Source organism: Urocitellus parryii, chromosome 4, assembly GCF_045843805.1.
Source record: "Urocitellus parryii isolate mUroPar1 chromosome 4, mUroPar1.hap1, whole genome shotgun sequence".
NCBI classification, from domain to species: domain Eukaryota; kingdom Metazoa; phylum Chordata; class Mammalia; order Rodentia; family Sciuridae; genus Urocitellus; species Urocitellus parryii.
Window position 1 is genome coordinate 150,387,990 of NC_135534.1, and position 12,888 is coordinate 150,400,877.

The following is a 12,888-nucleotide window of genomic DNA, read 5'->3' on the forward strand; positions in this document are numbered from 1 at the left end:
CTGCTCGCTTTGGCAGCACATATACTAAAAATTGGGATTGATACAGAGAAGACTAGCATGGCTTCTGCACAAGGATGACATGTAAATTCATGAAGCATTCCATATTTTTTTTTAAAGAGAGAGAGAGTGAGAGAGAGAGAGAGAGAGAATTTTTAATATTTATTTTTTAGTTCTCGGGGGACACAACATCTTTGTTGGTATGTGGTGCTGAGGATCGAACCCGGGCCGCACGCATGCCAGGCGAGCGCGCTACCGCTTGAGCCACATCCCCAGCCCCCATATTTTTTTTTAAAAGCTTCTTCACAGCAAAGGAAATAATCAAGAGCATGAAAAGAGAGCCTACAGAATAGAAGAAAATCTTTGCTACCTCCTCCTTGGGTAGGGCATTATTATCCGGGATATACAAAGAACTCAAAAAACTTAACACCAATAAATAAATATCCCAACTAATAAGTGGGCAAAGGAACTAAACAGACACTCTCAAAAGAAGAAATATGAACAGTCAACAAATACATGAAAAAATGTTCAACATCTCTAGCAATTAAAGAAATTCAAATTAAAACTACCCTGAGGTTTCATCTCACTCCAGTTAGTATGACAGTTATCAGGAATACAAGTAACAATAATATGTTGGTGAGGATGAGGGGAAAGGGGTACACTCATACATTGTGGGTGGGACTGCAAATTGGTACAACCACTATGGAAAACAGTATGGAGATTCCACAAAAAAACTAGAAATGGAAGTACCATTTGACCCAGTAATCCCACTCCTCAGTATAAAATTGGCGTACTACAGTGATGCAGCCACATCAATGTTTAAAGCATAATTCATAATAGCTAAGCTATGCAGCCAACCTAGGTGCCCTTCAACAGATGAATGGATAAAGAAAATGTGGTGTACAATGCAGTATTACTCAGCCATGAAGAAGAATGACTTTATGACATTTGCTGGTAAATGGATGGATCTGGAGACTGTCATGCTAAGGTGAAATAAGCCAATCCCCAAAAAACCAAAGAGGGAATGTTTTCTCTGATATGTGGAAGCTAACCTACAATAATGGGTTGGGTGGGGGGAAGAATAGAAGTTCAGTGGAGTATACAAAAGGGAATGAAGAGAAGGGAATTGGAATGGGGAAAAAAAGATAGTGGGATGAATCTGGCATAACTGTCCTATGTACATATATGAACACATCACTAGTGAATCTCACTATCATGTACATTTACAAAAAATTAATTAAAAAATAAAAACTATGGGTAAATGGCAGGAAGAACAATAGAGGGAAGAGAGTAGGGAGGGGTTCATTCAAAGAATCAACTATTACAATGGCATGAAACCTCCCAGGAGCACTAATGGAATCTAGAAGGCACAGGAGTAAATGGAAAAATAATTTCTAACCTTAAATTCTACGTCCACTAAATTATTAATTTTGTTAGAGACAGGAAGATATTTTCCAGATACATAAAAAACAAGCAATTTACTTCACATGTGCTCTTTCTCAGAAAGTTGCTGGAGAAAATGCTCAATGGAAATAAAGTTTCAAGGCTAAAAAAGGGAAGGGAAAGGAGAGGTACTAGAAACCAAATTAGAGCAAGTTATATTCCATGCTTTTATAATTGTGTCAAAATAGATTCTACTGTCATGTACAACTATAGGGATCAATTTTAAAAGAATTGAAAAATAGCAATCAAAGATATGACACACAGAGCCCTATAGAGACTGTTACAATTTAGATATTTGATGTTGCCCAAAAGCTCACATGTGAGACAATACAAGACGGTTTAGAGGTGAAATGATCAGTTTAGGAAAGCCTTAACACAATCAGTGAATTAATCCCCTGGTAGGGATTGACTGAGTAACTCTAGGCAGGGAGGGTGTGGCTGGAGGAGGTAGGTCCCTGGGGGCATGCCTTTGGGGTATATATTCTGTGCTTTTGAGCAGAGGTCTTCCTCTGCTTTTTGGTGGCCTTGACTGGAGCTACTTTCCTCCATGATGCTCTGCCATGATGTTCTGCTTTATCTAGGGCCCAGAGCAATGGAGGTGGCCATATGTGGACTAAGACCTCTGAAGCCATGAACCCCCAAATAAATTTTTCCTCGGGTCACTGTTCTTGTCAGATGTTTTGGTCTCAGCAGTGAAAAGGTGACTAAAACAGAGAGTAACTCTATTAGTGTTCTATTGATGAATTTGTATCAAATCCAACAGAACAGAAAGTCCTGTGTGAAGGCCTCTTTGGATTCTGCCCCATGTACAATGGAGACAAGTTTATTTAAACTGTACAATTCTTTGATCCCACCATCAAGAAGCAATCATTGAACTCTCAGATAAAATGGGGGAAATGAACACATGCATTGACCTCTGTCACCCTAAAGCCAAGTAAAATTACAGTATAACGGGTTTTAATGGAATTAAAAACACAAAAACAAAGAAAGGGGAAGGGAGGTAATATTTTGAATAATGGAAGCCAGAAAGCCAAGGGAGGTCAAAAGGCTTGGTAGACTTGAGAACATTGAGTCCTGAGCTGGGAGTGAGGAAAGCCAAGAGGGAAGGCAACCAGCCACACGGGACTCTCCTGCAGCCAAGTCTTGGGAGTCAAAATCCCATGTACATCTACAAGTGAGGATGAGGGTAGAGATGCCAATAGACAAACTGTTGAAAGACAGTTCCAGTAAAAAGTAAGAAGCAGTGCAATGGAAAACCCAGAATTGCCTCAAAGACTCAGGAATTCATGTCTTATATTTGTCTAGAAGTAGAGATTAAGGTAGAACTGAAAACAGGGGAATTGTTCCAAGTTTATTTCAGAAGACTCCCAATTCCTTCCATTGGGGGAGGCGGCCTCTTTTCCCTCAGGAGAAGACTGGAAGTGTGACTGCTAGGAAGGATGGGACAGAAAACCGGACTTGGCCGGCAGGTACCACTGAGCCCATCCACCACACTGGAAACAAGGGGGTTACATGAGGGTTCACAAAGTGACAGAGGCTCTGCCCTCACTCTGACTTTGTTCTCTAAGTGCTGGCAACCAGGTTTATCTTGTAAAGAGAAGAGGGTGGATCTCCCATGAGAAGAGCCCTGACATTTCTAACACTGGAGAATTTCCCAAAAGAGTTTAGCTAACATGGCAGCTCAGAGTTGCCAATCCTTTTCTTTGTCATTGAGCTTCCAAATGGTTTTTTCTTTTTCTTACTTTTCTCTTCTTTTTTTTTTTTTTTTTTTTTTGTGTGTGTGTGTGTGTGTGACAGACCACCAGATATTTGAGGAGGGCATGTAATGTGACAGAAACAAAACAAACAAGAAAATCCAAATGCAGAAAATTCAAATGGAGAGCAAGAAAGATTTAAAACACAAGGGCTGGGGTTGTGGCTCAGTGGTAGAGCACTTGCCTAGCATGTGTGAGGCACTGGGTTCAATTCTCAGCACCACATACAAATATATGAATAAAATAAAAGTCCATCAATGTCTAAAAAATAATAAAGATTTAAAAAACAAAACAAAAAAAAAACTCCTATAATTAGTATCTTCAGGAAAATAAGAGAAAATATTATCTATAAAACCAGACCAGGTGCTACTAAAAAGAATACTCAAAAAATCTAGGTAAGAGAGTTATCTAAAATCTCTGAAAAAATAGAGCTATAATAAAGATAAAAGGAAAGAGGAATGAAAAAGAACAAAATGAGCCACACAAATCAGACATCCGAATAATTGGAGTCCCAGAAAGAGAAAACAGGTGGTGAAATCACTAGTGAAACAATTCAAGAAATTTTTCCAAAACTTACAGACATTAAATTATAAGTAGTCCTTGAGTCTCCAACATTCAGTGATGAAAAGAGAGCTATGAGTCATCATTCTGAAATTTCAGAATTATGGGTCCAAGAACTAAGAGCGCCTATGAGCTTTCAGGTTTCATTCAAAGAATCAACTATTACAATGGCATGAAACCTCCAAGGAGCACTAATGGAATCTAGAAGGCACAGAAGTAAATGGAAAAATAATTTCTAACCCTGAATTCTACCTCCAACTAAATTATGAATTTAGTTTGAGACAGGAAGATATTTTCCAGATATATAAAAACAAGCAATTTACTTCACATGTGCTCTTTCTCAGAAAGTTGCTGGAGAAAATGCTCAATGGAAAGAAAGGTTCAAGGCTAAAAAAGAAAGCCATGTTTTGCTAGTTGTTCTAAAATGTGCCTATTCAGATCTATTCTCCATCCTTCCCTGTGCCCAGGAGACGGGTCTCTGTGTTTAACATTAACTGGGTTCCCTTGATGGCAGATTCAGTGTTGGATCTGGAAGTAAAGACACTGATGGGAGATCTGCATCCTTCCTTCTTGCTGGGCCTCAGTGTGGCAGAGGCTGTTTCTACCTGACACTATGACTTCCATTGGGTGACTTCTGGCCCACAGCTCTGGCTCTTACCGGATTCAGATAGCACTCTCTTCCCTGTAAGGTTATGGCTTTTCACTGCTGCTGTCTAGTAGCAGGACTAGAGATCCACCAGCCCTGATTCCAACAGGACAAAAGGCTTTGGGAGAGAATTCACCTGAAAACCACAGAATGTTTACTCTTCTTAAAGGTCCTGAGAGGCGAAACACACAATGGGGAAGCCAACTTGGAGTTTAGTCATAAGAACATAAAAAGTAATCAAATGAAAAACAAAGCAATGACAATTTTAAATTGAAGAAAGATAAAAAGTTGTGCTGGAAAAGAAACTGTAGTGTACTGCATGGTTCAGCTACAGCACTGATATAGTCTCATAATGTCGCTGGATACTGACCTAAACCAATTCATTGGAAACGGGAGGTGAGAGGGGAGATGTTAGTTGGCGAGAGCTGGCGATTATGGTGGTGGTAAGAGAGATTTACATCCTCATTTTTCTCAGTGGGAAGTCAATATGTAAAACTAAAAGTAAGGAAATAGTAGGATATCATATAAATAACAGAAATAATCTTTAAGAAGATAATATAAGTAAACCAAAACTATTTTTCTTCAGGAAAATAGTGAAATGAAAACCTGATATTTTGTTTTTAACCAGGCATGTACAATTATTATCTCTACACTATTATCAAGCATATGTTTGATAAAAATAAAACTCATTTTTCTTAATAAGAAAAAGCAACTAATTTACTAATACTGTACCTCATATATTAAAAACTTTGCAAACTTCTACGCTGCCTTTCAGGAAGATTGAACCTAAGACAAAAGGGTCCAGGAACAAGCTGTCTGGAGGGTAGGAAGGCTAAAGACTGTGGGGTGGAACCTCACCCAGGGAAGCTCAGAAGTGAAATAATCAAAGGACACAAGCAGAACAGGCCGAGCTGTTCTCAACATCAAGGGCTAACCCTAGAGGAAGGAGCACTGAAATTGCACAGAGAGCTAAGTTCTGTTATGGGGCTGCAAATCTGCTGCCAAACTCTTGCAGCTAAAAACCAAAACTGGGGCATGAACTGTTACATAATCGTCATGATCACAGAGAATTATAGAACATTCCTCAGGGGAGGAGGAAGAGCTTTTCTTAGCAATAAATTTTCAAAGAAATATCTCATGTGGGCCTGCCATAGGATACATTAGGTGATGTGCGGACAAGACCCTCAGTCACTGCTGCAGCGTGCGTGGGGATATGTTTCCTCTGCTTCCTTTGACAGAAGCCCAAGCCAGAGAGCTTTGCAGGGGGGAACGTAAGAGCTGGGAGTTTGGACGTGGAGCATGACCAGGGAAGGGCCCAAGGACTTCTGGCTATGTGGTTAACGGATTATCAAACATAGAGAATGTGTTTTTAAAATCTGAGACACATGGGGACTTGTATGAACAGCCAAAGGAAGCAGATAGTGAGAGCGGTTGTAAAGCCAGGAAGGCAAAGCAGGAAAGTGAGATGAGCATTCTGTGGGTGTGAAAACAAGCCGGCTGTCTTAGGGCTGCCAGCACAGGATCTAAGATTCCGACAGAACTTACTTCCCCAAGGACTGAGAAGGGACAAGGAGAGCCACAGGAAATAGCCACTGTGTCTTGGGAGCTTGAGGCTTCCGGGTCTGCTGACTCAGCAGAGTGACTTAATTGTGCCTGGTGTCTCTTCTCAGCCTATTATTATATCCAGAGCTTTCCCACTTGGCAGAAAAGTCATTATGCCTTTGATTTGCTTGCACTTCAAAGGAAGTGAGAAACTAGAGAGCCTTCTGGATTCACTAACCTTAAAAGACCCATGGAAGATAAGTTTTATTCTGATTTTGAGGTTGGAGAAACTCCTGAAGGAGACAGCTTGTTGATTTACCTTGAAGGGGAGGATGTTGACACTAGTGGCAGTACAGTCCACCAACAAGGCCTTGGGCCTAGGAAGGACAACAGAAGGGGCAGTGGTTGGGAGTGGCCAGAAGCGTCGGCTGTTGGAAGGAAGTGCACAGAGATGAAGATTGAAAGCCAGACCAGGACACGCTCCGGCAGAGGCTGAATGCTAGGCCAGAAGAACATCGGGCATTTGTGGGGCTGCTGCAAGCTCTTGTGGGCCATGCCAGGGCTAAAGATTCAGAAGTAGGTGGTGGTGATGATAAATGTGTGCTCGAACCTCTCTCCCTGTGTCCACTGTCCAAGTACCACTTCTAATGCCCCGAGCAACCAGACTGGAATCTCCTTTACAATATTAGTTGAAATTGTGTGGGGTTGTTATAGGGCATATTAAGTGATGTACGTGACAAGACCCCGTAGTGGGTGCTATCGTATTCTAATTTTATACTAAGTGAAGGGCAATTTGCTCTAAGTCAACCCAGCTAGTGATGGTGGAACTGGGCTTAAGACCCAGCCCTTTCTATTAACCATTAGCCCTTGGTTTCCTCCTTGAAGCACCAGCCTCTACTACAGTCACATTGAACCCAGGGCTCAGTGCAGAGCAGGTGCTCAAAAGATTCCTCTTGGCCTCCAGAGTTGGATGTAAGGAAGATCAGCCTGGCTCAGGTAGAGGGGTTCCTGTCCTAGAAGCAGCCAGGGACTCGGCTGCAGAGGTAGTAGCAACTCCTGTGTCCCAACTTGTATTATTTGTATCCTCATAAGCTCAGGAAACTCACTCATGTGCCTTTTATGTCCTGCTCCTAAGGAGAAGGCCCAGAAGGACAGATTGGTGGCTAGGTGCCACTTACTATGTGTATGAGACAGCCCTTATCCCTGCTTTTGGCTTTTAGACATCTAACTAGAGCAGAGCTTTGCTAATAATCTTTAACTTCTGAAAAGGATGAATCTTGGAGGCTGTGACCTCTGCCACTAAGTTTATACCTGCTGAGATTTCTGGTATGGGTAAGGTATCTCTCAGTGGAGATATTAAGCATGAGATAGATGTTTTGCTCTCCGTTCCTGGGTCAGAGTAGGGGTGGGAGGCAATGATATGGAATCCTTAGGAAGCCCAACCACAGGAATAGATTTTACAGTCAGAGAGAATACAATTAGATAGTTTTCCTTTCACCTCCAATCATGGTATCTAAAATTTTATTAGTAGAAACCTATATACTTTTTGCCTTTGGAATATCCTATTAAGATGCAGATCATTCTAGCAAATACTATATTTTAAATAACTATTACCTGACTTCTCAGGAATATTTGCATGAGATAATTATGGGAACCTAGGGTAAGATTGTTAAGGGGACAGAATAGAAGAAGGTTGGAGTTGTAATTAGTGGCAATGGAGTGAAAGAGGTACATTGATTGGAGAATCTTAAAGAACCTGGGACAGCTCTACATAAACATGTCAATTAGAACCGATTCCACAGTTTAAACAGAATAAAACAGATTCGTCAAAAAAGTTGTTAAGCCAGGTCTCGAGAGTCAGCAATCAATCTGTTTTTAAACCCATAACAAGAACCTGCTTTCTAACTCTGGGCTAGGTATTGGGCCTGGTGCTAGAGGAGATACTTAGACAGTTTAGCTAGGATTCCTTCCCTCATGAGTTTCTAGTCTTGTGGATGAAGAGAGAAGAGCCAGTATAGATGCACAGATGACCCTGAGCGGGCAGGCAAACCAAGTGACAAAGCTTCCTGGAGGAGGTGGCTTCTGAACCAGGCCTTGAGGAATGGGTAGGACCCCAGCCCATGGAGCTAGGGAAAGGCATCTGGACTGGGGGGGGGGTCGGGGTGGAAAGAAAAGGAGACAGGATATCTCAGAGAATCTTAAGGGACTGGGAAGTGGCCTGAGTGGCTTCATGGAGTTTATAAAAGAAAGCATTTGGAGATACAGGCGGAAAGGCCCTGGGCTGGCTCTAAAGAGCCTTGTGGGCGGTGGTTCAGGGCTGACTCTGTTCCCAGGAGGAAGGTTGCTTGGGGCTGTTCTGCTTGGGAAGGGCTTGCGATGGAAAGGCAGGAGGAGGGAAGGGTACTTTAGTTTAGGCAGACCCGGGCAGAATTACCAGCTTTTTATTTTGTTAAGAAACTTATAGTAGGGCTGGGTTGTGGCTCAGTGGTAGGGCGCTTGCCTATCACATGCAAGGCCCTGGGTTCGATTCTCAGCACCACATAAAAATAAAGAAATGAAATAAAGGTATTGTGTTCAACTACAAATAAAATAAATGAATAAATAAGTATATAAAAAAGAAATTTATAGTAAACTATTTGGTTTTCTGTGTCTTTATGTTTTGCATCTCTAAAAATATTTTCTTAGAGGAAAACCTTTAGCATAATTAGACCTAAAAAGTTCTCAAATTCTGGGGCTAGAGGCTGTGTCCTCATGGCACTCTCCAATGTTTTTTTTTTTTTTTAAGCTCTTGGGAGTTCCTGAAAGGGCAAGAACAACATCAGTTTCAACTCTCCTGTGCCCTGCATGGCAAAGAAAGACCGCATCCCTCTGGCTGGCGGAGGCTGAAATTGGAGGAGGTGATGTGATTAGTAGAGGACCCAGTTCAGTCTCAGCAGGGTGTTAAGCCTGGACAGGTGCAGCCCCACACTGAGCAGCTCAGGAGAAGCATGCAGTCAGGGTACCAGAGCTTAAGAACCTGGTTCTTCATTTTTCATAACTATGAAAACTTGGAGGCATCTGAAATGTCCAGTAAGAGGGGATTGATTAAATAAATCAGGAAACATGCTTTAAATTACTGTTTACTTATGAAACCAATTTAAAAATAAATTTAATAAATTTTCATTTATTATGAACTAACATTGTCAATTAACAAGTAGACTTTAAGGCAGTTACGTATAATCTGAGCCCGTTACAAATATCTATGTGTTCCCTTTATTACGATTCATAAATATCCATTATCCCAACAAAGACCGTCACTCAGCTGTGCACAGGATCCCATGCATTCCACCTCCTCTGGGCATGGATCCAATAGTTCTGCCTCCCTCCATCATCACCGCTTCCCCTTCTCCTCTGGATTGTTACTCTCCCCTTAAAAACATGCCATAAAATGATTCATTCAAAAAGCTAAAATAAAATATAGAACTTTCCTTGACTTCTGTCTCCTGCTAGTTATGATGTTACCTCTGCTTCCCTTACCAGCAACCTTTTAGGAAACAGTTCTTTGTCTTTTCCTCCTCTCCCCCAATTCTCTTCTTACATCCACTTCAATCAATCATGTTCTGGTTCCCACTGCTCCATCCAAATTACTCTTGCAAAGTCATCAAGACCAGAATTGGCTTGACCCTGTCAGCTGGTCCATTTCCACCCCTTGGACTTCATCTTCCAGGGCTTTGTCGTAGCTGATCTTTCCCTCCTTCAGCTTCTGGCACATCCGACGCTGCCAGTTTTCCTCTTTCCTCTCTGGCTGTCTCTTTGGGAATAATGTTGCAGGACTCTCCTCATTTTTCCACTTTTTCATGTTGCTTTGCTCCGGGGCTGAGTTCTCAGACCTCCTTTCTCTCTGGGTAATTTTATTTGGCCCATGATTTTAAACACCATCTGTTTTAGTTAGCTTTTGCATCACTGTGACCCAAATGCCTGTCGGGAACAACTTAAAGGAGGAAAAGTTTATCTGGGGCTCAAGGTTTCAGAGGTCTCAGTCCACAGATGGCGGACTCCGCTGCTCTGGGCCCAAGCTGAGGCAGAACATCATGGAGGAAGGGCCCGACAAGAGGAAAGCTGGTCATTTCATGGTGGAGTCAGTCAGAAGTGGGGTGGGGGTGGGGGATGGAAGGAGAGAAGGGGCCACAGGAAGAACAATCCTCCCAGGGCCCGTCCCAGGGACCCCCTGCTCCAGCCACGGTCCACCTGCCTTCAGTTGCCACCAGTTAGTCTGTTTGAACTAGGAAGGACTGTTGAGGTTACAGCTCTCATAATCTAATCATTTCCCCTGTAAGTATTTCTGTCTTAGCACAGGAACTATGGGGGGACACCTCATATCCAAACCATAACACCATCTATATGCTGCAAATTCCAGAATGATATCTCTGTGCTTGGATGCTCAATCAGCATCTCCAACTTGTTCTCCAAATGGAACTTTTAGTTTCCCTGGACCACCCCTCCTGTGCTCAATGTCTCCTACAGGTCCCTCTATCTACTCGGGTCATTTGGAGTCCTGTGTTTCTCTCGCATTCCACAAGGATGCATCAGCAGATCCTGCTGGTACTAGCTGAGCTCTGCTCCAAGTGCCATTAATAACCTGAACCAATTCCTGAATCTGACTGCCACTTACCACTGCATGGCTCTCAGCCTGGGCTAAGCTCACTGTTCTCCTCATCACTCTGCCTAGTCCTGCCGCCTCCTCCCAGGTGTTGTCTACACTGAGGCCAGACTTGTTCCAAGACATTCATTCTTGCTTACAAACTTTCAGTGGCATCCATCACGCAAAATAAAATCCAGAGTCCTTACCACTTCCTCAAAGCCCTGTGATCCATCTGGCCTTGTCTTCCACCCTTTTCCCTTGCTCGCCAGCCCCTTTAGTCATGCCCAGAGCATTCCTGCTTTAGAATTGTTTCATTTGCTATTATCCTTACTTGAAAGTTTCTTCTTTCAGTTTCCTGCTGAACTCACTGTCTCTCTCTTTAGATGACTACCAAACATTTCTTAATCAAAGAGATATTTTCTGACCTTCTCTTCATAAAATAATGTTCTTCCTATGCTTATTTATTTCTCATATTGTTACCCATCATGTGTGATATAGGTTGTGCATTGCCCAACTCCTGGGGATGACAGTCACACTAATTGCAGCATGATTGGTTCCCCTGGAGTTCCTCAGTGCACAACCTGTGTAACTGTTTATAAGCAGACCTGATATTAATTACAGAACAAATTTATTCATGCATTTTGTTTATTTTATGATTCCTCCACTAGATATAAACTCTTTGAGGATGAGACTTGAAATACCCCAGGATGCAAAACACTACCTAAAACATAGTTTATGTCCAAAAATTATTTGATATATCAGTGAATATGTGCTTGGTATATGTGTGTGTCATGTGGATGCATAGAGGAAAACGATCTAAAAAGAAATACACTCCCCAGCACTGCAAAAAATACACACATCTCCCCACACATATATGAAATATAGCTTTTGATGGTAGTGATTATCTGAGTAAAGGAATTATGTGTATTTTTTTCACCATCTTTTTTATCCTTTCCTCTGGGCTTGGATATTTTAATATTAAGAATATATTATTTTTACAAAGATGAATGTATTTTTGAGTCAGATACAACTGAAATTAGGTTCCAGCTCTATTCATTCCTTATTGGGTAACCTTGGGTGTACCTGTTACCATCTCAGTCTCTTTAACATGGAGATGCTCTCTGGTTCACTGGGTTATTGTGAAGGTTAAATAAAACGCGTGTCAAAGCTGGGCCCAGCATGTGCTTGAGCATGAGTTTTCAGCACACAGTGACCTGTTTTCCCTCTAAATGATGACGTACATGAGGGTCACTGAGATGTAAGTAAAGTACCCCGAACCTGGAGGGAGAACCTGGTGTCTGTTTAGCCCTCCCTGTCCTCCCCACACCCAAGATGATGCCTCAAGGTGACTTGGCGAACCAAAATCAGACCCATGACATTCATGTCCCAGAGAAAATCCATCACTAATACAGTGTTAACTCTTTTTAAAAATTTTTTTGTACCAAGCATTGAACTTGGGGTGCCTAACCACTGAGCCACATCCCGAGTCATTTTTATTTTTTATTTTAAGACAGGGCCTTGGTAAGTTGCTTGGGGCCTCGCTAAGTTGCTGAGGCTGGCTTCAAACATGTGACCTCTTGCCTCAGCCTCCCAGATCACTGGGATTACAGGTGTGTCCCACTGTACCTGGCTAGTTTCAACTCTTTTAAGACTTCCAAATGCTTACCTTTTTTTTTTTTTAAATAAATTCTGGAGGACAATTGGCTGTGTGGGCAGGAAGAGGGAGATATGGTGTTCTCTCTGTGTGCCTGGGAGTAGAGGAAATCCAGGGGAAAGGATGGCTGAGGCAGCGGGGAGCAAACAGAACTGGGTGTCTGGGGTCTGCTGGGGGAGGAAAAGCTGCAGGGAGCCAGGCAGAGCCAGTGTGCCCATGGGCCGAGAGTGAGAGCCAGGCAACCCTCCTTACCTGAGCTGGAGACTTGGGTGGCACTGGAACAGGGCACCTCAGCATGCCACCTTTGGCTCAGCAGAGGACAGACAGGCAGAGATGCCTGTCAGCATGCCACCTGTGGCAGTGTTCCCTGTGGTCAGAAGCCATGTTCACGTCCATCACGGCGATGCCCTTCTTCTGCTCACCTGCTGGCTTTGCAGACCAGGGAATGTGGCTGCCTGTGGCTCAGTTGTTAACCTGGCAACACTTCTGGCCTGAATTCAGCCACCTTCCCACCACGGGAAGCATGACTATAGTAATTTCTTTCAAGATCCCACTTCGTCCCTCTCCTTTGAAACTGGAAGGAACCTTAAGCGGGCAGCTGCTCCCTTCCCCGTCTTCTGGCCCACACTCACTCCAACAGGACTTCCAGAACCATTAGAAACAGAAAATG

General features: G+C 42.7%; 1 non-coding gene across 1 annotated transcript; it reads left to right on the forward strand.

Moving 5' to 3' along the window:
• LOC113184696 (U6 spliceosomal RNA) lies at nt 1-109 on the forward strand. Its single transcript, XR_003301036.1, has one exon. It is a non-coding gene; the product is annotated as a U6 spliceosomal RNA (small nuclear RNA).
• Nucleotides 110-12,888: the final 12,779 nt, after the last annotated feature.